This window comes from Sarcophilus harrisii, chromosome 3, assembly GCF_902635505.1.
Source record: "Sarcophilus harrisii chromosome 3, mSarHar1.11, whole genome shotgun sequence".
NCBI classification, from domain to species: Eukaryota; Metazoa; Chordata; class Mammalia; order Dasyuromorphia; family Dasyuridae; genus Sarcophilus; species Sarcophilus harrisii.
Window position 1 is genome coordinate 541,036,039 of NC_045428.1, and position 25,237 is coordinate 541,061,275.

Here is a 25,237-nt window from a genome sequence, read left to right on the forward strand (position 1 = left end):
CTTTTCGTTTTAAAAAAATCTCTTTTTTTATACAGACTTGATAATCTGTATTGCTAGGTCAAAGCATGGCTTTGGCCATGGTTTTATACGGTTGTATGGAATGGTTGAATCACTTCACAACTCCACCCATAGTTCATTAATGCCTCCTTTTACCCACATCCCTTCCAATATTTGTCATTTTTCCTTTTCTGTTTTATTAGTCAATCTAATAGGCATAAGATAATGCCTCAGAATTGTTTTAATTTGAATTTTTCCAATCAATAGTGATTTAGAACATTTTTTATATGACTATGGATAGTTTTGGTTACTTCATTTGAAAATCCTTCATATCTTTTGATCATTTATCATTTGTGGAATGGTTCTTATTTTTATAAATTTGACTCATTTTCTATATGTTCGAGAAATGAAGCTTTTATTGGAGAAATCTGCTTCAAAATATTTTTCACAGTTACTGTTCCTAACTGTATTTCCCTCCATCTTATTCTGCCTATTCCTGTTTATTCTATTCTCTTTCTCCTTTTATCCTGTCCCTCCTCAAAAGTGTTTTGCTTTTGACTACCCCATCCCTTAATTTGTCCTCCTTTCTATCACTTTACCCTCTTCTCTTATCCCATTTCTCATCCTACTTTCCTATAAGGTTAAGATAGATTTCTATGCCCAAATGAGTATATACGTTATTCCTTCTTTGAGCCAATTATGATGAGAGTGAGGTTTACTCACTTCCCCTCCCATATTTCCCATCTTTCTCTCCACTGTAAAAGCTTTTTCTTGCCTCTTTTATGCCAGATAATTTACCGTATTCTACCTCTCCCTTTCTCTTTCTCCCAGTGCCCCTCTTAATTTTATTTTTTAAGATATTATCCCTTTATACTGAACTCACATCTGTGCCCTCTGTCTATACATATTCCTTCTAACTGTCCTAATATTGAGAAAGTTCTAATGAGTTACAATCCATCTTGGCTCTGCCTTCTATAAGCTTCTTCTAAGAGGGATTAAAAAATCTTAATTCAAAGAGATGAATAGTAACAATAATAATAGCTAACATTTAAATCTCATTTTAAGGTTTGGAAAGTGCTTTATAAATTTGATCTCATTTAATCCTCAGAATAACCCTGTGAGGGATATGCACAAATTGTCTTTATTTTACAATATGGGAGATCTAGATGGAAAAGGAATATATATTTATATAATGCTTACTACATACTAATAACTTGTTTAGGATTTGACAAATATTATCTTATTTGATCCTCCCAACATTCTTGCCACATAGGCACTGTTATTATTTCTATTTTATAGTTGAGTAAACTGAGGGAAACAGGGTTAAGTGATTTGCCTGGGGTCACACAACTAATAAATGTCTGAGGTCAGATTTGAACTCAGGAATATGGGTCTTCCAGGTCTGGTGCTCTATGTATTATACCACCTAGTAACCTGAGTGAATTTTCAATGTCAGAGTTTTATACAATAACAAGCTGGTTAGAAAAATATAGCTCTGGCTCAGACACTATACTATTGTTCAAGTTTTAGAGCAAAAGAAATGAACCAGGTTAGTTTCAGAAAGAATTGCCTTTCACTCTGATCCATTTACAACTTCCTATGTCTCTGGTGACAATTTTGACCATCATGACTTTGCATGGCTTGGATAAAGACATTAATTATGTGTTTATCAAATTTTCAGATGATGCAAATCTGGGAGGGATAGTTAACATGTTGTATGGTAAAGTCAGGTTCCAAAAAAGTATTGACAGATTAGAATATTAGTCTGGCTCTAATAAAATAAAATTTAATAAGGAGAAATATAAAGTTTTTCTTTTGAGTTCAAAAAATCAATTTTACACATTTAGGATGAAGGAGGTATGATTAAATATTAGGTTATCTAAAAAAGATCAAGGGGGTATTACTGGGACCTCAAATTCAGTATGAGTCAGTGTGATGTGCCAACCAAAAAGGCAAAAGTAGTCATGGGCTATATTAAGAGAAGCATAGCTTCCAGGAATAAGGAGTTGATTGTCTCCTCTTACTCTGCTCTGGTCATACTATAGATTCTGGAATAGGGTGTCTAGTTCTGAGCACTTAAACTTAAGCAGGAATAAAGGAACTGAAGAATATCCATGGGATGGTGAAGCACTTTGGATTTATGTCATTTGTGGATCAAGTAAAGGAACTGAAGATGTTTTGTTTGTTGAAGAGAAGACTTAGAGGGACATGATAGCTGAAGGGGTATCTAACCTACAGTGTAGTGTTATAATTGTTCTATTTGGTCTTAGAGGGCAGACTTAGGAATAGTGGACAGAAATTGCAAAGCAGCATCTTTAGGCCTCTACTGGAAAGGAAAAACTTAAAATTTAGAGCTATCTGCAGTGGAATAGGCTGCATCAGATGGTGGTGAATTCCTGTTTACTGGAGGTCTTCAAGCAAAGTCTAGATGATCATTTGACAAGTAAGTAGGGTTATCATTTGTGGTTGTCCACTCACTTTTCGGTTATGTCTGACTGTGATCCCATTTGGAATTTTCTTGACAAAGATACAGGAATATTTTGCCATTTTTTCTTCTGCTCATTTTTACGTGAGGCAACTGAGGCAAACACGGTTAAGTGACTTGCCAGGATCTCACAATTAATAAGTGTCTGAACCCAGGAAGTCTTTCTGACTCCAGGCCCAGAACTTTAATCAGTGAACAACTTGACTGCTCTTGTGTTGACCATAACTGAAATGGGTTAATGATTCAGTGATTTATCTTTCATTCTTTATCCAGGGAACATATAGAAAAGAGGAATAGAGATAAAGAGAACAGAAAAGAGAAGGAGGATGAGGAGGGGGAAAGATATAGAGGAGGGAATAAGGAATGTGATAAGAGGGAAAGAGGAAAGAAGGAGAGAAAGGGAGTAGAAAGGAAAGGAGAGAAACAATAGGGAAAATAAGATGAAGAAAAAGGAGAATAGAACGAGGAAGAGAGAAAGAAAAAAAGGAGGCAAAGAGATAGGAGAGGAAGGAAGAGAAAGAGGGAGATAGCTGGGATAGAGAAGAGGAAAGAGAGAAAGGAAGGATGGATGTGAGAGAGAGGAAGGAAGGGCAGGAGAGAGAGTGAAAACACAGGGATAGAAGGTAGGGGAAGGTAGAGAAGAATCATATTTGAATACTCTCTCAGATGAAATATGATCCTGAAAGAGGGACCACAGCTCCTTAGGTTGGGCTATAGGAGAGGGGGATTACCTCCCTAGATGACTGCTCTCTCAAATCTTTTCTGTTTGTTCCCCATCTACCCTAATGCATGGAGACTGCTCTTGCCCCCTCATAGACACAGAGAGGCTAGGCTGAGGCTGACGCTGCAAGATTTGGGCTGGTCAGAGGAGTGGACTATGGACAGTGTCCTCTTGCTCAGCTTTACAGCCAGGAACACAGCCTCAGGGATGGGCCCCCTCAGCTCACTTGGGGCCAGCATCCCTACACGGAGTGGAAATTACTTTTGGATGCTCTGTCAAGCACAAGATATAAATTGCACGATGTTTTTCAAATGTTTGGTGAGATTGGTTTTTGAGTGGCATCCTCTGTTTGTGCATGTCCAGTAAGGAAGGAGAATACATTTGCATTTTTCCATTTTATCTGTGTTCTTCATGGAGTGGCTCACTGAGAGACCTGTTCTCTGACTCTGGCCAGATCCCCCCATCATTCTGCCTCTCCCTCCACCAGAAACCTTCAGACTCCTGCCCGTCTCTATTTTTCTGCCTCTGGTTTTGTTCCCCCCTTCTTCTGTAACCCTCTTTCTTCCCACTGAATGTCCCTGTAGAAATTGGTTTCAGCAGATACCATCAGCAGGAAATAGGATGTAATGGAGAGAGCCGGCAGCCATTCACTCCCATTCACTCCCTGCAGCTAACTACCAGCTAATAAGCTACCTCTCCGAGCTCTGAATAGACCCCATTGATGGCCTTCGCCTGCCATTGTCTGGGATGCAGGGTGTGTGCCTGCTGAACACTGGAGTTCTCTTCCCATTCTTTGCAGGTACTCCACGGGAAGTCACTATGAGCCATGGCTGTATGGAGGGGGAACATGATTTCTGTCTTTCTATTGCTGAAAGACTGTCACGGGAAAGAAGGATTAGGCTTGTTTAGCTTGGCCCACAGGGCAGAGCAGGACCAGATGGGAAGAGGTTAGAAGAAGGCATATTTCACATCAAAAGAAGGAATAAAACTTCCCATCAACGAATCCTGGAGTGGAATGGACTGTTTTGGGTGGTAGTGAATTCCCTATCACGAGATCTTTGAGTGAAGCTGAATGATCAATGTTAGGGAGCTCTGTTGTTGGTCAGTCATTTTAGCTAGGTCTGACTCTTCATAATCCCATTTGGGGTTGATGCTGGAGTGATTTACTATTTTCTTATCGAGTTCATTTTACAAGTGAGAAAGCTGAGTCAGAGTGAAGTGACTTGCCTAGGATCACACAGCTAGTAAGTGTCTGAGGCTGGATTTGAACTGAGACCTTCTTGATTCTGTGTCTAACAACCTAATGCATCACCTAGCTTCCCATGAAAGGTAAAATAAAAGGTAAAATACTGCTACCTTTCCCATTTGGCAATGACAAACTCTTCTCGATGGGGTAGAGGGCTGCCAGGTAGAGGATTCTGGATTCTATTAATTTTCACAGGATTATTTTGTGAAGACTAAATTATATAATTTTGCAAAGCACATAGTAGGTGCTGAATAAATTCTTGTTCCCTCATACCCACATGCTATTCATGCCTGGCCCAAGTTGGCATCTCTGTCACTATCAGTATTATTGCTGCCAAAATTAATATTGCCACCATCTTCATTACAACTGTCAACATCCTGACTGCCACTATACCACTAAAAACATGCTCACCATCATCACTAACATTGTTTACACCACTGTTATAATCATAATCATGTCACCATCACATATATCACTGACATCATTATTGCAATCCCAATCCCTATCCCTATTAAATAACATGAATTGACTTATCCCTCACTCTCACCATAGGTGATAGGAAATCCCTAATTATGTGTCCCTACTATTATCCTTATCATCATCACCAAACCACATATCCCTAATACCTTTATTATCATGGTCATACTCGATTGCTATTTCCACCCCAACCTCGGTCTCCATTAATACTCCACCACTATCTTCATTACCATTACCATTAGTAGCTCCACCATCTTTGGTTTCATTACCTCTCCATCAACCCCATCACCATTTCCACCACTATTATCACCATGCTTGCCATTGCCAACCCCATATCTACCATTGCCAGAAAAGTGCTGAGAGGATGCCATTTAAGTGTCCAGAGCCAAGGACTGGATGTCTGGGTTGTGATCCTCAGCCTCCCTGAGTATCAACTTTCAGTCTTTTGGTTGATTTGGTTATCCTCGTAAGGCAGGAGTATGGTTGGGTTGTGAACCACCCCATCCTTTCTCTAATGCTTGGGGAATCTTCTTATCTGACTTGGCAGAGGGTGATAGAAGCCTTAGGAAGATCTGATGATTAGGGAACCAATCTCTCCTTTGGTCATCTCTAGATGTCACAGTCAAGATCGCAGGCTGTCTTAAATACCTAGCAATACTTGGAAGGCTAGAGGAGAATCCATTACCATTACTATAATCTTTGTACTAGGCTGGAAGTCACCACCATGTTTCTCCATCTCTGAATATTTTTCTGTCACTTCAAATCTGTTTTTGCCTCTGTTTCTCTACATCTTGTCCCCAGTCATCTCCACCATCACTCTCCCTGGGCCCCAGGACCGTGGAATCTGGTATCTATTCAATGGGTGAGATACATTTTATGAATGATTTGCCAATAATGCCAGTGAGGAGGATGAGTTTGGGGAAATTAAATGTGAATGCTGAAGGGCCAGGACTATGTTTGTAACTAATAAACTCAGACAGTTAGTCAATGGAGAACAGAATGGCATGATAGGGGTGAGCTTGGGCTTCAAGGGGAGGAAAAGCTCACATTATACTGTAGCCTCCTCTCTCTCTAGGCTGAGTCCTCTCCCTGACAAAGCTCCTCTCTGGAACGAGTCCTGGCTAATGGGTCCAAGCAAAAAATACTGCCCCTAGAATCCACTGGGCATGATTACACTTCATAGTGAGTTGGAGAAAGGCTTTTCTGGTCTAAGACACTTAATAACTGCATGATCCTGAGTAGGTCACTTAACATATTTTGTTTTCATTTTCTTCATCTGTAAAAAGGAAATAATAATGATAATAATAATTATGAGGATCAAATGAGATCACATAAGGAAAGTGTGATAGCAATGCTAGATATTCTATTACTAGATTGGGAATCTCAATTCCATAAGCTTGTACTGATTGGTACCAAGTTGAGACTCTCCTTGTTTTGGGGACAAGAACTTCCTCTGGCTAAATCTGGCTCAATTTAGTCAAGTTGCCATAGCCTACTTGAAGTGGTGGAGAGTGACCTGACCCACCCAGGACCCTATCTCCTATCCATTTGAATTTTTCTTAATATTTTGATCTCTTTCCTGAACTGTTGGCAATAGCCTCCTTACTGGCTCTCTGTGTCCAGCTCTCCCTATTCTTAAGTCATTCTCTACACAGCTGCCAAAAAGATATTCCTAAAGTTCAGGTCTGACCATGCTCTTTCTCTGCTCAAAAATCCTTTTCTTTGCTGCCTCTGGTAGAAAATACACAAATCCTCAGTTTGGCATTCAAATATCCTTAAGACCCACCTCCAGCTGAGTTTTCAAGGGTTTATTACAATGACTTTCTTTCATGTACTCCATGTTGCTTAACTGATTTGCTGGTTTTCATATAGGACATTCCCTCTCCCATCTCCACATCTTTGCCCAAGCTGTTCCCCATGCCTGTAATGCCTCCCTCCTCACCTCTGTACCTATCTTCCTTCAATGCTCAGCTCGAGTGTCACCTTCTCTGTGAAACTTTTCCTTATCTCTTTGTTGCTCATTTCATCTCCTACCAATCTCCCCACCCCCACTTTGAATTTCCCTGGTATATATCTTGTATTTATGGATAAATGTACCTGTTCTTTCTCTCAGAATATCAACTCCTCAAGGGCAGAGATTGCTTCATTATTAGCTCTGCATTCTCAGAGCCTAGCTTGGTACTTGGCACATTTTTGTATTGGGCATCAGGTTTCCCCAACTCCAGGCCCAAGGCTCTACCTACTAAAATACCTAGCCATCTCTATCTCAGCTCCTTTTTTTTCAGTCTATTTTGCACATTATTGCCCTTCATGCTTATAAGTCTATATTTATCTACTTGTTGCTCCTTACATTTCTGAAGTTACATCTCTCATCTTTCTACTGTATACCCCTTGCCCATGATCATACAACTAGTAAATGGCTGAGGCTGGATTTGAACTCAGTAAGATGCATCTTAGTGATTCCAGCACTCTCTCCATTGTACTACCTAGCTGCTCCATATAAATGTGAACTATTATTAAGGTCTCTTTTAGCTCTAAATCTGTGATCTTATGTTTTTGCATTTGATTTGTATGTGTCTTGCCTATAGTTATCCATGTACATTTTGTCTCCACCATTACAATGTGAGCTCCCTAAAGGATATAAAACATCCCTAAAGCAATGGTTTCTGTATTCCCAGTACTTAGCACAATGTCTGGCACAGAGTAAATGTCTGTTGATTGACCAACTGATTGATAAGTTCCTCTTCAACTCTTACATTCAATATTCTCTGATTCCAAGGTATCATGTATTTGCTAGAGCCTGGACTGGCAGAATGATGGGAGAGGGCTTTGCTTGGTTATTGAAATCTATATTTGGTGAATTTTGTGAATTATTTGGTTATTTGGTGAAGGAGCTTAGAATTCTGGTCCTGGTCCTGCCCTAGTCCTGGGGCAGCTAGATGGTGCAGTGGATAGAGTGCTGGCCCTGAAGTCAGGGAGACCTGAGTTCAAATCCTGCCTCAGACACTTAATACTTCCTAGCTATATGACCCTGGGCAAGTCTCTCAACCCTAATTGCCTCAGAAAAAAAAAATAATTCTGGTCCTGGAAGAACCTCCCACAATTCCTGTAAGATGCAGAAAATTATACATTGTATACCTTTTTGCTTGTAATCTTTGTAGAATTTTCCAGCATTCTGGTATGAATAGAAAGAGTAGGGGGGCAGAAATAAATGGGCTTCCTGATCAGGGGAAGGTGGTGTGATATGATAGAAAGAGCACTAGGTTTGGAATCAGAAACAGGATCTGAGTTTGAATCTCACCTCTGCCCCTTACCACCTGTGGCAAATTAGTTAACTTCTCTCCAGTTCAGTTTTCTCATCTATAAAATGAGAGGATTAGATGCAATAAGTTCTAAGATTCCTTCCTGTTTCAAATCTCTATCTTATCAGGGGACAGGCAGATGCTGTCATGGAGCTCTGCTGATGCTCTGCCATGGGGAATGCAGGAAACTAACATCAATGGGAGAGTCCAGCTTTGGATGAGCCAGACTTGATCCACATTTTTTCTCTGACTAGGAAGTTACCTCCTGGATCTATATAATTTCTGCTTGAATCTTTGTCTTCCTTTCCACTGATGCCCTGAGAATTTCTAGCAGAGGCTTGCTGAAGACAAGACTAATTCAAATTTCTTCCAATAATGAGAGTTGAACTGCTTCCCACTAATCTCCAGGTAGCATTGTGCCAAAATCTCCTTTTATTGCCCTTAGACTCAGGAAATTCTTTCTGGTGTCTAATTTGTTTATCCTCTGTCATAATTTAAGCTGAATATTTGAAATCTGTTCTTTAGACTCAATTGTAGGAGTGAGGTGTGGAGAAGGATTCTTTCCCCCTAGAGAACAATGAAAATAAAAGCTAGCTTTTCTTGACAAAGCACTTTGTTTATTGTTTCATTTGATCTTCACAACCACCCTGGGAGGTAGGTGCTCTTGTTGTCCCATTTTACAGATGAGATCGAGGCTGAGAGAGGTTATTCAAGATCATACAGCTAGTTAGTAGCTGAGGCTGGATTTGAACTCAGGTGTTTCTGAATCCAAGCTTGGCATTCTAAGGCATTGGCTCACCTAGCTGCCTTGAAGAAGCCAAATGTGAAGAGAATGCATTTCCTGCATGGAGTAGAGGTAATTCTAATTCATGGAAGGGGGGTTGGCAAGATGAAATTGGAAAACATTGAGTAATCTAATTTGACTTGATGTGGCTGGAGAGGTATGTTCGAATCAGATTTTATTGAGCTTTGATTTTCTTGCTAAAAAGATAACCTTTTATCCCATAGACAATTGGGAGCCATTGAAGATTTCTGACCATAGTCAGTCCATTAACTTCTTGTTAAACCTCATATCTGGTTTGGGTCTTATTCAAAAGGTTACAGAATCTAGAGCCAAAAGGGACCTTAAGGACCACCTAATCTGACATTCACCCAGAAAGATTTAAAAAATGACTTGGCTATTGCCCTGGATAATAAGTAGGAGATCTGGGATTTGAACCCGTGGCCTTTGATTCAAAGCTAGTGTTATTCCTATATCACTTACCTGAGATTAGTCAGCTAGTAAATGGCAGGACTCAGATTTGAATGAAGAAGGCTCATTTGAAAGAAGTATCCAGTATATTTTCCACTGCTACACTGTCTCTGTATTCCTATTTTCTCTCTATCTCTCTTTCCAGTTCCTGATGCAAGATTCTTCCCCCAGCAAATATGAAGGAGCTGACAGGCCCTTGTCCGCCTGGGGATTGGCCAGCAGGGGAAGCAAGGCATGCACATCTGGAACATCGGCTGAGTCCCAGACCAGTTCTCTGCGGCCACGACTGCACTTGACTGACAAGTAGGTGTTTGCGGGAAGCTCTCTGGGTTTCAATAACCTACTTAGATTCTTTTGAAAGGCTCTTGAAGGGAAAACAATTGCTCCTGTGACTCTACCTGAGATAACCTTCCTCACGCAAGCTGAGTACCGATACAGCCATACAGTGGGCCTGGAGAGGTGATATGTAGCCAGGGCCAGGCTGGTGGCTGCCTCCTGCCTGCTCGGTCTGCTAATTAATTTTATCGTTCTTGTCATCTCTGCCTCAAGCTCAGTGATTTCTAAGCTTCGTAGAATTGATTTGGAGACTGAGCTAGGAAATATCCTGCTTACCAACGAGCAGCAGATCATCAGCACAATTGCCCACCTGCCCTGGCATGGAAGACAGCCTAACCTGGAAGACAGAGATCCCAGTGTCCCTTAGGAAACTGTTGGACTTCAGTTATTGGGGGTTTTAGAGCTGAAAGGGACTATCAAGATGCTCTCTTCCAACCTACCCTTCATTTTACATAGTAGAAAGACTGCTGGATATGGAATTAGGGGACTTGAGTTCAAATTTAGCTCTGCTATTTTCTGCCTGTGACACTGGGCAAGTCAATTCACTTCTCTATGCCTCAGTTTCCTCAAGGATGAAATGGAAGGATTGGATCAGGTGACTTGAAAGACCCTTTTCAGTCCTAGATCTAAGATTCTCTTAAATGGAGATTTGGCTGGTTTCAGCTCCATGAAACAAGATGTCCTTCCCAGATTAAGTTCAGCACCTCTAATCTCATCACCATACTGTTAACTCAATCCTTGGACTGACACTACCTCCCTTAGCCTCCTCTCTCCTTTGATTGGAGGACTGGAGGGTGGTATACCAACCCCCTCCCAATATTTTCCTTTTAAAGAAGGTAGAAACTGGACTTGTGGGCATATTACACCAGCTGCTCTACATTTCAACTCCATGGAACAAGATGCTCTCAAACTAAGGACCCCCTTTTTTACTCCCTCTGCTTTTCTACCTCCTTTTGTGTATTATCATTCCTCTCATTAGATTGTAACTCCTTGAGGGCAGGGACTGTCTTTCTCTTTATTAATTATAATCCCAGAACGTAATACAATATCTGGCACATAGTAGGCACTTAATAAATGCTTATTGGATTGGATAATAATAATAATAAAAAATCACATTTAGATAGTTTTTTAAGGCTTGCAAAGAGAAGTTAGATGTGTCATGTTTGGTTTCAAAGGATTTCATTTACAGTTTTGCAGCAGAATACCTTGGAAATGTGGAGTGGAAGGAAAGTTATATACATTATTTCATTCGCTCCTCCTATCAGTTTTGTGAGGTATCTTCATTTTACAGATGAGGAAATAAACTGAAAGACATTAAGTCAGTTGGCATAGGTATATATAGTTAAAATGTTTACAGAAGAATTTGGCCACAAATCTTTTTAAACTCCAAGTCCAGCACTCTACTCTTGCGCCACATTGCCAACATAGTCCCACTGCTATGTAGCAACGTGCTAAGGAATCAAGAAGACCTGGCTTTGAGTCCAAATTTTGCTACTAAATAGCAGGTAACTTCTGTTCTCTGAACACCTAAAAGAAGTATTGGACTAGATGGTCTCTAATGTCCTTTCTTTCTAGCTCAAAGATGCATCATTTCTCTCGGTAGCAGAACTGAGGTTTGAGTAATCACAGCAATCAATTCATCAATAAATATTTGTCAAGTGCCTAATATGTACCAGGCATTATGATAAGCACTGGAGATACAAAAAGAAGCAAAAGAAAGTCCCTACTTTAAAAATCAAATGGGGGAATCAACAAACAAACAAATACATTGAAAAAGAATAATCTCTCTCTGTCTCTGTCTGTGTTTCTTTCTTTCTGTCTGTCTCTCTCACAAACATATATATAACAAATAAGAGATAATTGACAGAGGGAAGACACTGGAACTAAGAAGTTGAGAAGGGCTTCATGTAGAAAGTGAATTTTAGTTTAAAACTTAAAGGAAGCCCCAGGCCAGGCTTTTTCCACTTCAGTGCCTGTATTCTTTCTCTCCTTTGGTTGTTTTTTTTTTCCACCTCACAGTTCTGGTTGGCTCCTCCCTCTCTCAGCCCATTGGGTCTGATTGCATTTTTATGACAACAGCTGTGTTCCCAGCTGGGGTTTCCTCCCTCCCCTGTTCTGGGGCCAGGTGAAGTGGTGAGAAGGAGGTTCCAGCTCCATCAATCAGACCCTGTGGAGCCTGTAGAGAGAAAAGGAGATTGTTGCCCATCATTGGATAAATGATGATTTCTCTCTTTTGCCTTCTATGAAAAGGAAGTTTGAGTTGACCATCCACTTCATATAATCTAGTCATTTGATATAATGACAGTTTAAAAACCCCTATGTTCTCATATAGCATTAACCTCCAGAAGTGAGAGGCAATATCTGTCCTAGTCAGACTCTATCTGGGGCCTCATGTCTATATCTGGGGCCATATTTTAGGGAGCACACTGACAGATTGAATTGGGTCCAGAAGAGGGAGGAGGGGAAGCAGAGAGGGAGCCTTGAAATAGCTTACAGATCCTAGACTTTCAGAACTAGAAAATATTGTAGAGACCATTCAATCCAAACTATGTCTGAGTAGGAATTCTTTCTATAACATCTCTGATAAGTAGTCTCCTCTTGAGATCTCCAGTTAAGAAGGTTTTCCTTGTATAGAGTCAAAATCTATATACCTGTGACGTGCTGCTGATTTAGGTTGAAGGATGATTAGATTGGGGAGGAGAATAATTAGAAAGAATGTGATCAGTATTTTCAAGTATTTGAAGGACTGTCATATGGCAGAGAGCTTAGAGATATTTTATTTGGCCTTAGAAGGTTTCATCTTTGGGCTTGCATGGTTTTAACCTGGGGTTCTTAACCTGGGATACAGGGACCTGATGGATTCCATGGAGAGATTTCAGGAGTCCATGAATAGGAAAAATTATATCTTTATTTTAATAGCATTGGTTTGATGCTTTAGAGGATATTCTTGGTCTTAACTTGGACTCCAGGGATCTTATGTGGTCTGAGGAAAGATTTCAGGGGCTTCATGAATATAGGAAAAAGTTGTATCTTTAATGGCATTGGTTTGCTTTGTAATCCTATATATTTTATTTTATCCATTTAAAAATATTCTCCTGAAAAGGGGTATATAGACTTCATCATATAGCCAGAAGGCTCCATGACACAAAAAGCTGAAGGATCTTTGGACTGGGTAGACTTCTTCCTACTGTAAGATTCTGTGATTCAGGACTGAGCAGAAAGATGGGCAAGTCTCTAGTTCATTTATTTGCTTCGGTTGGTCCCTGTGATTTCATTGTCATGGGGGAATTTCTGGTGTGAAAACTTTCTCTCCTGAACTGTTAGTCAATCAACTACCTATTCAGATACTAATTTCCCATCTATAAAAAGAGGGGATCCGAATAGAAGCTTTCCTTACAGGAAAGGGAATAGAAAGAGTAGCTCTAAGGTACCTGCATTTTTTGTCTCTGAGCCTTCTGGGCTGAGCTTGGGAGAACATAAAAAGGGACAATGCTTATTTGTGGGAAGCCTGGACTTGGGTTTTATTAAATGACGAGTCTCAGTGGAATGCAATTAAGAGATTACATTCAAAACAATCCATTCTCTAGGAAGGGGGGGGGAGTTGGTAAATCACCTTCCTATTTGATTTGGGGAATGGGTACAAGGTATAATACTTGCTGCCTAGTCTCCCAGACTTTGATTTGGTCTTAAAGTAGGTGAATATACTTTGCATATGAATGAGGATTTGCAAGGACTTTAGGTGATGGGCTATTATGTTTGAAAATAAGCAAATTTAAAGGAATCTTTTTGGATACCTTTTTGGTTATCTAATTCTAACACATATGAAAATATGGGGAAATTGTAGAGCAGGCTCAGCTCATTGATTGCTTCTATGGTGAGGATTCTTAATTTATCATTTGGTTACAATTTAGGGAGCTAAAAACTAGATAGAACCAAGGTGATTAAGAGTCTCTTGGAAAAAGCAGTAAGAATTCTGGGTCAAGTCTGTGAGGAAGTGGGTATTTTCCTACCATGCTCTGAGCTTTAGGTTAAATAGAGGTATTTGGACAGGCTGAGTATTGAGCCTAGGGAAAGAGTGGTAGATTTATAGAACTGTGGGGTCACCGTTCTGAATCACAAAGTCTAAGAGTTAGGAGACTGAGTCTGGCCATTTAGTTCAGCTCCTATATAAGTAAAGATCCCTTATACAATCTACCCCAAAGATCTCTTGAGGTGAAGGAAATCTACTATTTCCTTAGGTAGTCCATTCCATTGATTGGCAGAAATCTAGAAAGGGAAGCTATGATTTCAAGGAACCCAGCATAATTTTATCAAGAACAAGTAATGTTAGAAGAACTTCATTTCCTTTTTTGACAGTATCATTTGATTAGTTGAGGTTGGGAATGTTGCACATATAGTTTGCTAGTTTTTTGCAGAAATTTTGATATTGTTCTTTTGAACAAAATGGAGCGTTCTGAAATAAAAGATAATAAAATCAGATGAATTCAGACTCTGTTGAATGACTAGATTCAGAGTAGTTGTAAATAGTTCAATGTCATTGTGGCGGAAGGTCTTTTATGGAGTCCCCCAGGGATCTATATTTGGCTCTTTGCCATTTAACACTTTTTATCAATAATTTAGAAAAAGGTATATAGATGGCATGCTGATCACATTTACAGGTAACACAAATCTGGAAGGGATAAGTAATGCAGTGTATTTCAGAGTCAGGAACCCAAAGTGTCTTAGTAGGCTTGAAGATTGGGTTAAATCTAATGAGATGAAATTCAGTAAGGACAAATGGAAAATCTTGCACTTGGGTACAAACAAAAATCAACTTTATGAATATAAGATGGGGTAGATAGCAGCTGTTCTAAAATGTATCTGAAAATCTCAGTGGACTTCAGCAGTATGATGTGACAGCAAGAGTTATGGCTATATTAAGAGAGGTACAACTTTCAAGAATAAGGAGGTAATACTTTTTCTGTGTTCTGCCCTCATCAGACTTTATCTGAAGCACTATGTTCAGTCCTACAAGTCATGGTTTAAAAAGGGCCTTGATAAGCTGGACAGTGTCCAGAGGAAAGAAACTAGCATGACAAAGGGCATTAACTTCATTTTATGAGGATTGATTGAAAGAACTGGGGATGTTTCTCCTATAGAAGAGAAGATTCAGGGGAGATATAATTCTCTTCAAGTATTTGAAGGGTTATGCTTTAAGGAGAGATTAGATTTATTCTGATTGGTCCCAGAAGGCAGAAAAACTAGTGGCAATGGATGGAAGTTCCAGAGGCTAATTTATGTTAGGAAAAACTCATTTGGAGCCATCAACAGTGGGATGCACTACCTCAAGAGGTGGTGAATTCTTGTTCACTGGAGGTCTTCAAGCACAGAGCTGATGACCACTTGTCAAGAATATTATAGTAGGATTTCCTTTCATGTGTGGGTTGGACTAGATTACTTTTGAGGTTTCTTTAAATCTGCAATTTTGTGATTCTATGAGTCAGCACCAGGCAGAGGCAGTGAAAAAAAATCACAGACTTATTCTTATCCTGGAGCATTTTGGTGATTTTCATTGACTGATTGACTTGACTGGATGTGGAGACCTTGGGTCTGTGTGTGAAAAGAACATTAAGCTCACATGAGAGGAGGGGCTCAGATGCTATAAAAACAACTCAGATCAGTGGTAGAGCTAAGATTTTCTGGTCTCAGGTGCCAACCAAGGACACATGGAAATGGGAATTAGGACCCTTTCATACTTGTGCTTCTTGTTGTCACAGGATATTTCATCCTTATCCAGAGTTTAGATAATATAAGATCCAGAGATAGATAAGGCAAAACTGTTCCTTACTCCTAGCACCCTAGAGAAGCAGTATAGTGGGAACAGGGGGGAAGAGTGTCACAAATGCTATGAAAGACCAGTGCTCCCTAGAAGTAGAAATGTGGTAGCCACCTCTTCCCATCCTTGTCTGTTTTGGGAATGGGGTTACCTCACCTTTTCTCTTGGGACTTCACATATAACACTGTCTCCAACATACTTACCATGTAATATTGTGCTTTAATATTGTATCTGCGTGTGAGTCTTATTTCCTCCAGATTGTAATATCCATGAGAAACAGTATCCTATCTAAGTTTTGAACTTCTATCATGAGACTCTCATGCAACAAGTGCTTAATAAGTGTTGAAGGACTGAGTTCCTTGAGCCCAAAACACCATTGTCTCCTGCTCACATCCGTGTGCGAGGTCATGAGTCATAACCATAGCTGACCATCATGTCGGCCCAGAATTGGCCAGTAACAGAGTTCTACAAACCTGAAGGGAAAGGATTGGCAGGGAGGACGTCTAGCAACCATTTTGGTCATCAATATTACTCTAAGGGTAGTGACATCTTTCCAGATCAGATTGTTATTGTCTTATAGATAGATTGGTCATCAGGCTCTGTGCATATGAATGAGGTTGATCTGCATAGTTCCCTTAGAGGAGTATGTCCTTATGCCTTCTATATAATGTCACTCTTGACTTTGGAGCAGTTTATTTTCTTTCTCTGTTAGGCAGTTAAAACTTGCACACCTCCCAAATCGGAGTACTTTCAAAATTCCGAACATCAGCATTCAGTTATAAGTTACACCTTGGCCTTCGGAAGCCAACTATCATGTCTGTTGCCAACCATAGCCCATCTAAGCTCTGCCATCTCCATCCCTAAACCCTATTTCCATCCTGAGGCAGGCAGGGGAGGAAATGTACCATCTGCATGAACTGTGCTTACTTCAGAAAACAAAATTATTTCCCCTGCTCCACAGGGTTCAGTGGGAGATAGGATGTGCCAGGAGTGTCAGCGGTAAGTCACAGAACTTGCCATGGTGTAGTTAAATCAGCCACCCTCTCCTGATTTATTTGTGCTACCTTAATTACCAAGGAAACGATGACAGAAACCCAGATATTACCGAAAAGCTCTTGATTTATAATTACTGCCATTTGCGGGTAGAGTGTCTCTTTCCCCTCCCTTCTGCATCCCCATCCTTTGTGCTGAATGCAACGCTCATTTCTAGACAGCTGAGAGCATCAGCATTAAATTAAATGTAAATAGATTGGTATCTCACTCCCATTTTCCGTCCCATTTCTCCCTACCATTCTGGCTTTGCTAGGAGGAAGAGCCCATGTTGAACATGTTCCTTACAAAGGGAGATTCTGCCATAGCAGACTCTTATTTTCTGCATTTTTCTTCCCCCATGGATTGAGAGAAGAATGGTCTTTGTTTGGCAAACCAGTGTCAATATTTCCTGAGTTATGCAAAGAAGGAAAAAAAATGAGGTTTTATAACTGCTTGGGTCACGTTGGATGGACGGTGTGTTTATTGGGCAACGGAAGGGAAATCATTAGATTTGCCTTGAAATGATTTTGCTGCAGCCAGAACTAAAGACAGCCCAGGAGTAGTGAAAATGAAACAATGAAAACCTATATAATTTAGGCTGCCCTCCAACCGATTCAATCTGAAAATACAGATTAAGTGTATGTGTTAGATGTGAGAGCTAAAAATAGCCCCTACCCTCAAGGTGCTTACATATCAATATCAAGGAAAATATAATTAGAGGGAGATTTGCTTATCCAGATATTTGGTTGATCTGGAGTTGTCAAATCTTTTCCTTCTGTCCCCTTAGAATTAGAATTACAGAATTATATCATAAAATGATTTTAGAATTAAAGGGCCATAGCCTTTCAAATAGCTATCATGTCTTCCCTGAGTCTTCTCAAAATCTATTTTAGCTCACTTTGCTCTACCTCAGTTTATACAATTTTTACCAATTTCATTGAAACTGTCATTTTATCATTTCATTTCTTTCTTTCCTTCTTCTTCTTTTTTTTTTTTTACACAAATTCAATTTCCTTTTATTTTAAGTTCTGAATTATCTTCTTCCTCCCTTTTGGGGGACTTTTGGAACTCCCTGTATATACATAGGTTTGTACAGGTTTAACAAATATAAAATCTACAGGTGGCTTTGAGAGAAAAGACAATAAATTCAGTTTTGGATATATTAAGTTTCATATGTGCATGGGATATATAGTTTGGAGCAGTTTATTTTAATATCCTCTTCATTCTTCTAAAAGGGATTACTTGTTGTTCCCCAAATTGAGCATCCATTACCTGCCTCCATGCCTTCATGAACACAAATGATTCCCCATGCCTAGAACATTCTCCTTCCTCATCTCCATCTCTTAGAATCACTAGCTTCACTCAAAGTTCTGCTCAGATGCTATCTCTTTTGTGTCTTAGTATAGCTGTAAGTGCTAATAGTTAAAACAGCTCTAAGATTTTGGGGACACCCTGTGTTTTATACATGTACATTTATTTTTATGTTGTCTCCTGGGACATATTATAAACCTCTTGAAGGTATTGTTTCATTCTTGTCTTTGTGCCCTCTGAACTGGTACATAGGTACTTAAGCATGCTTATTGATTGAGAAATTAAAAAGGTAGCCAGAAACCAGGTTGTAAAGGATTTTAAATGCTAAACTGAGAAGATATATTTTCTTTTGGAGGTGATAGGGAACCACAAAAGTTTTCTGATATGGTCAGACCATTACATTAGGAAGATTATTTCAGTAACTTCATGAGGAGGGAATGGAAGTCAGGGGTCCTATTAGAGAAGGCTGTTGCAGTGATCCAGACAAGAGATGATAAAGGCTTGAACTAGAGTGGTGACTGCAGGAGTAGAGAAGGGGGTGATTGAAAGAGATATTGTGGAAGGAGAAATAACAAGACTGGGGACTGACTGTAATGAGGAAGAGATGCCATTCTGTGAATTACAGGGATGGAAATTTAGAGCAGACTAATAAGTTCTAGAGCTAATTAGATTCTGGATCAGTGGCTCTTGTTACCTGAGATTCTTTCTGAGGTCAGTGGAGGAATGGTATCATGGGGAAAGAGACGTGGAGTGAGGAAAATCTGGGTTTGGATCCTGCCTCAGGTAGTCAATCAACAAGCATTCATTAAGTGCTTGCTATGTATCAGGCACTGTGTTAAGCTGTAATGATATAAAGAAAGTAAAACAATACAGATTTGGACCACAATGAACTCATCTCCTAAATGGACAAGTCATTTAACCATGCCTCAGTTTACTCACTTGCAAAATAGGGATGATAAGACCTCCAATTTAAACTTTACAGAGATGGGGGATTTAAATGGGATAATGTACATATAACATTTTTGAAAACCTGAAAGGTAAACATTTGTTATTGTCATATGTTTATGAATTTATACTTTTTCATGTACATAAATCATTTTCCAGAGTATGAAGATAGGGAAGAGTAGGTGTAGGCTGTCCAATGAAAGACAGGTATGCTCTAGAATCAGGAACATTCAACAGATGGTAGCAGTGAATCTCAAGGTGACAGGTCTAGTGACTGTAGAATACTGACAGAATCCTGAGTGGCAACTGGGTCAGGCATTGAGCCAGACATCAATATAACAGAGAGGAAACCAGTGCCATTTTCTTGCTGGCTGGCTGATGTGATCCACGTCCCTGAGGAAATGGGATAGTGTCAATATCTGAGGCCTACTTTCTTAGAAGGGATACTATGGGAATGACTCAAGGCTAGAACCAGGAACATGGCATCTAGGTCACAAAGATCCCAGTGGGGGTACCTATGCATTCATGAGTGTAAATTAGGAAGGTGTGTTGGGGAAATAGTAAGAACTGTAATAGGAACACATTTTTTTTTCAAATAAATTCAAATTATGTATACTTCTGTCTTTTCCCCTGATTTTCTCTCTCTTCTTCTTCATTAGACTGAAGACACATAAATTATTCTCCATTTTGAGTGAATACATCAGACTTTTCTTTCTTTGAGTAGAATAAAGAGTTCTGGGTTTAATTCAGAGATTCTAGGTTCAAATCCTAGCACACCATTTCCTATTTTAGGTCAAGTCACTTTCTCTGAGATTCTGTTTCTTCACCTATTCTTCATTGAATAGGTGTTTCTATCACCTATTCAATGATAGAATTGAACTAGATTGGTTCTGAAGATCCAACTCTAAATCTATGGTACCACCGCCCTAACTGCATTCCCACTAAAAGCAAATGAGTTGTAATAAAAATGATAATATGAGAATATTAGATCAGAAAGGGAACTTAAAGATAGTTTAATTTAGTCTTCTTACTTGGAAGTATAATCTATGACTAGAATGTTAGATTTGGGGTTAGTAAGACTGGACTTTGAATCTTTTCTATGATATTAGATGTGTGACTGTCAACAAGTTAATTACTTATCTTTTTATGCCTCAGTTCCCTCATCTGCAAAATTAGAATAATAATACTTTGAATATCTACCTCATAGTATGGTTGTGAGTGTTGAATGGGATAAAGCACTATATAAATGGCAGATAGTTTTATTGTTAGAGAGTAGTTTAAGGTCCAGAGAAGGAAGAGACTTAACCAATCTAGTTCTACCATGATTTATTTTTGCATGTTAGGATGACAGGGAGCACCAGGTGCTGAGATATGAGAGTGGGAAAAAGCTGAGGTTGTGGAGCTCTCAAAAAGCTTCTAGGTTCTTTTTATTTGACTGCATTCAATAACAACAATGATAATAGCTAGCACTAATATATTACTTAAAGTTTGAAAATATTTTATAAATATTATCTCAGCTTCACTACCACCCTGGAAGATAAGTGCAAACTGAGGCAGATGGAAGTTAAATTATTTTTTCAGGGTCACATAGGGAGTAACTGACTGAGGAAGGATTTGAATTAAATCTGTAGAATTTTAAGTGCTGGGATCTAAATTCTGTACTGAGCACTGTTTTGTTCTTATATTGCAACCACAAGGAGGACATGGGTAGAACCTCCCTACAATGAAGTCCTGGAACCAGAAAATTTTTCAGAGGCATCTCATTTAGATCTGTGTCCAGTTCCCACATCCAATTAGGTCATGTGTGTCTCTACCTATTTGGTTGAACCACTTGTGGCTTCCTTTGGACTCCTTAACTTCCCTTGCCTTAACCTGCTTCATACAATTCCTAGCTTCTTTCATATCACGGCTCAAGTGCTCCCTCCTAAGAGAGGCTTTTCCTAGAGATAATGTCAGCTGAAACAGAAAGGTTATGGGCTCTAGAGTAAAGAAGCTTCTATTACTTACTCTCTCTATATCCCACTTCTATTACTTATTATATATATAATTTCAGACAAATCATATGACCCTTCTTATCCCTAGTTTACTCCATTGTAGGGACTTGGACAGGATTACTTCTGAGGTCGCTTCTGCCTCTACACTGATGCTACTGCTCTAGGATACCTCCTTCCCACTTTTTCTCACTTGCAATTACTTTGTATTGACTTGTTTTTAATTTTCTTTTTTATTATGAATTAAATGATAATCGACAAATGTGAACATTTCTATTTACTTATTTATATGTATATTGCATCCTCCAGGATAGCATAAGCTATTTGAGGTTGAGATTGCTGTATTTTTTCCTTTATAGTCACAACATTTAGTATGGTGCTTCACACATAGTAGGATCTTAATAAATATTTGTTGACTTGAATTAAATTTGGGCTGAAAGAAAATTGTTTGTGCTGAAATGTCAGGGAGAGAGAATTTTGTCCTTGACTTTATTTTCCAAGTGAGTACCTTCCCTTTTCAATGTGTCCATAGGGAGAACAATGAGGCATTAACTCAATTGGATCTGGCAAGATTTCATTATGACAAAAAGGGCCCCAATGGATAAGAACAAGACAACATATAGACTATTGGAACCAAAATCTGAGTCTAAAAGTTCTACCTTTTCACCGAAGCATAGTTGCTTTTGCTGTTTATGTCTTTTCAGTCATGTTCTATTTTTTGTGGTCCACCTTGGGGTTTTATTGATAAAGATACTGGAGTGGTTTGCCATTTCCTTTTCCAGCTCATTTTACAGATGGGAAAATGGAGGCAAACAGATTTATAAGTGACCTACCTAGTGTCACACAGTCAGTGTCCTAGGCCAGATTTGGCCTGGTATTCTATCCACTGCACTATACCACCTAGTTAAGCCTTAATCCCATAAACTGTCCAGCAAATGCATATTGTAATAAAAGTTAACTCAGAGAGGAGAAAATCGCTTTCCTACAGTTACATAAGAAGTCAGTGGGAGATTGAGGATTAGAAACTCGGGAAGCATTTAATCAATCAATCAACAAGTATTTATTAATATAAATTAATATTTAACAATTATTCATTAAACATTATTATGTCTCAGGCATTGGGCTAGGAACTAGGGAATCCAAGTACAATCCCTACTTGCTATGGATTTTCCTTGAACCAGTTTGCTTTAGTTCTTCACTTGGATTGATATGTTCCCTTTCTCCCACCATCAGTTCTCTAGATCTCCTCACACCTTTTGCTTCTCTTTATTTCTTCTCTAGATGGGAAGAAAAGACTAAAACATATTAAACTATAAGTTACAGTTCAAGAGCCGAATAACAACCAATCTAGACCTCTAATTTGGACATATCTAGGTTTTTCTGTCCTCTTTGAGCTTTTTAATGGTGAGATAGCATAAAGTCAAGGGTCTAATACTTGGAGGCAGGAGAAATAGGTGTGAATTTAAGTTCTGCCATTAAATTCACTCTTTCATCTCAGGCAAGTCCCTTCTTCTCCTTGGGATTCACTTTCCTCATCTACAAAATGGAGTTGGGCTAAGTGGTCTCTAAGGTCTCTTCCAAATTTGATGTTCTATGTTCTAAGGTTCCTCTATATTTTGATAGTTTAGTACCTTCAAGCTTTGGCATTTAATATTTTATAATTTAATGTTTCTTTCCAGGAGGCAGTATTGGAGAATATAATAAGTGAGTCGGGGGTCCTAAGCTCTAATATCATTTCTGATGAAATTTTATTTTATCTATTATTTTATCCTATGACCTGAGGAAGGAAATTAGCTTTTCTGGGCCTTAGTTTATTCATTTGTAAAATGAGCTGGAGAAGGAAATGGCAAACTATTCTAATATCTAGCAGCTAGGTGGCACAGTAGACAGAGTGCTGAAATCACAAAGACTTATCTTACTTGGGTTCAAATCTGGCCTCAGATACTTCCTAGCTGTGTGATTCTGAGTAAGTCATTCAATCCTGTTTGCCTCATCTGTAAAGTGAGTTGGAAAAGAAAATGGTAAACCATTCCAGTATCTTTGCCAAGAAAACCCCAAATGAGATGGGTTATGAAGAGTCACATGTGACTGAAAATGATTGAATAATAACAATAACAAAAAAGGTTGGACTAGATGGCTTTCTTGGTCTTGGAGTAAAGAAGACTTAAGTTCAAGTATTACCTTGAGCAGAGATCAGGAATGTGATTATGGGCAAATAGCTTAACCCTTCAGTGCTCCAAATGTCTCTAACATGTTGAGTTACAACCCAGAGTAATGGAAACAATACTTACTTGGAAGTCAAAAGACCTTTCTTCAAATCTCTAATCTGCTCTTTGTTCCCTGTGTAATGCTGGGCAAATTATTTAATTCCCTTTCTTTGTCTTCTTGACTTCAATTGTCTCATCTGTAAAATGAGGGAGTGGGCTAAGTGTCTTGGAAGAGCCCTTGCATCTCTAAATTTGGGTCCCTCTGATCTGCACTATGAGTCTCCCTATTTACTTAGCATTCTCCATACTAATGAAGACCCAAGTCTAGATTTTTTAAAAAAAATCTGACTTTCCACATGTTAAGTTCCCTCCCACCCCTGACATTCTATGTTCTAGGGTCCTTCTGAGTTTGTCTATTTTAAGGTTACTTCCAACTCTCACAGTTCATGTTCTAAGTCCCCTCCCAGTCTTGATATTCTCTGTTCTAAAGTCCTTCAACAGCTCTGATATTCTTTATTCTAAAGTCACTTCCAGCTCTCACAGCCCATGTTCTAAGTCCTTCTCCAGCTCTGACATTGTGTTTTACAGTCCCTTCAACTTTGTTTATAGTTCTATGTGGGGTTTGGTTGCTTTCACTCTCCATGGCTTCTCTTTAGTACCCAATTGAGCCCAAATGACTGAGGGGACTTTGTGTTTCAGTTCTCACGTGAGCCTTGTGCCCTTCTCCTGTGATTTCTCCAAGTTACAAACCAGGCAATTAGCCTCACACTAATAAACCATTCATCTTGTCCTGCAAAGAGAGAGAAGGCGCAAATTCAGCAGACTCTCTGCTTGGGTTGGGGATCAATGCCTTATCTGCCCTAGCCTAGCTGTGCATAGGACAGAGGGAAAGGAAGGCACTTAATTAAGGAGCAGAGCAGTGGAAAGAGAACACCCAATCCCTCATCCACCTTCTCTTTCCTTCTCTAAACAGGATAGGTAGAGACTCAGTGAGCAATGTACTGAGGAGCACTCCTGAGGTTTAGCTGAGACCAAAGACTTGTAGGAAAGTGGGATGAAACCTTTTAAAATTTCCCTGGGAAAGATGAAAGAAGGATATGTGTTTGAATCCTGAAGGTGGGGGATCCCTCTCTAGGCCCCACAGCAACCTCCTGCTTGGAGCCATAGACCCAATAGATGCCTATCTAGATGGGCATTATTTGAAATGTCTTGTAAAAGGCCTCTTGGTCTCTCTAAACCTCTCCTAAGTCATGGGATTTGATAACTCTCTCTCTCTCTCTCTCTCTCTCTCTCTCTCTCTCTCTCTCTCTCTCTCTGTGTGTGTGTGTGTTTCCCCTTTTCCAGGAATTTGCTGAGCATGTCATTTACTTCTCTGGTTCTCTATTCCTACCTGTAAAATAAGTGGAATTGGATTAGAGAGTCTCTGAGGTCCCTTTATGATATGCCATTTTGTATGCTGTGATTTTTCTGAAGCGCCTCCATTTCTGATCTATGGTTCCAAGGCTTCCTGGCAATAAAACGAATGTGCCTAGGAAGGAGATGCCTTAAGCAGATGGCATGAAGGCAAGGCATTGTGTGTGTTGATAAAGGGAGGTTTTCCTAGAGGCACAAATAATTTTATTTATAATTTTTTTCTTTAAAAAATAATTTTGCAAAGTTGGAACCCCACCCAATCCATTCTTTGCCCTCTGTCTGGGTGAGTTCCTCTTTGCCTTGCAAATCCAATAACCTCCATCAGCCTAAAACACACACACACACACACACACACACACACCCCTTTCTTTTTAAGAAATTTAGCTTGAGGTCTTTACAGAGTCACTTTCCTTCTCCATTCCATAAAGAGGATATTTCACTTCTCACTTAAGATCACAGATATAGAGCTAGAGGTGATCTTGCAAGTAATTTAATCTAAACCCCTCTTTTTATAGAAAGTCCAAATTAAATGATTTGATCAAGGATATAGACATAATAAGGGACAAAACCAGTATTTGAATCCAAGTCTGAATTTAAACTCAGCAATTTTTCTACTATACAATACCACATCTCATCTGCTATGGCCCACAGCAGGATTCAGTTCTCTATCTTCCTTCTTACCTCCTTTACCCTCTTTCTCTCTCTGT